This window comes from Benincasa hispida, chromosome 7 (genome assembly GCF_027475165.1).
Source record: "Benincasa hispida cultivar pf3 chromosome 7, pf3_genome.v1.1, whole genome shotgun sequence".
Taxonomy (NCBI): domain Eukaryota; kingdom Viridiplantae; phylum Streptophyta; class Magnoliopsida; order Cucurbitales; family Cucurbitaceae; genus Benincasa; species Benincasa hispida.
Window position 1 is genome coordinate 54,999,961 of NC_143484.1, and position 815 is coordinate 55,000,775.

The following is an 815-nucleotide window of genomic DNA, read 5'->3' on the forward strand; positions in this document are numbered from 1 at the left end:
TCATCGTACTCATGATTGATTATATCTGATGGACATAAAAATATATCTGTGGTAAGAAGAGTTCAGCTATTGGTCTTTAGTGGAATGGCTGACAGTTAACGGATGATGGATCTCATGGCTAAAGAGTTTAGTCAGCTATTCACGTATCGTTGGAGCTTCGAGCCACAGGTCTATAAGGTTCTCTAGGTTACTTGGATAAAGTCGAGAACCAGTTTTTGGGTCAGTTTGAAATGTTCAAATTGACAAGAGGGAGTTCGATTATATATGATATAATTGAACTGGTTAATTATATATATGATATAATTGACTAAATGTATGAGATATATTAATTTAGAGGAAATTAGATATAAATATGATTTATATTAAGTAGAGGAGAAATTACTATAGTAGATATATGATATCAAACTATAGGTTAAGAATATAATATGATTGTATTCATTTATTATAATTGGTAAATTATGTGATAATTGGCCGGAAACTTCTCCTCAATCGTGCGTTAGTGGGAAAATCAGTATTCGTTTATTGTAACTGAAGAATAAAATGAAAATAGTTTTCATTTTGCAAAGAGTTCGAAAAAATTGGTCAAGGTGTGGAAACGTATCGATCACTTAGCTGAGAGCCGATACGATAACGCCCTATCGCTTAAACGATTGTACACCCCGCGTCTAAACGATCGAACGCATTCTCTAAATGATCGCTTAGCGTACCGAGATTTTTAAATGATCGCTTACTAATTACTAAATGACCGCTTAGTGAAACCTACACAATCGTGTAGCTTTCTCTAAACGGTAAGCATTCGTTATACGATAGCCTTC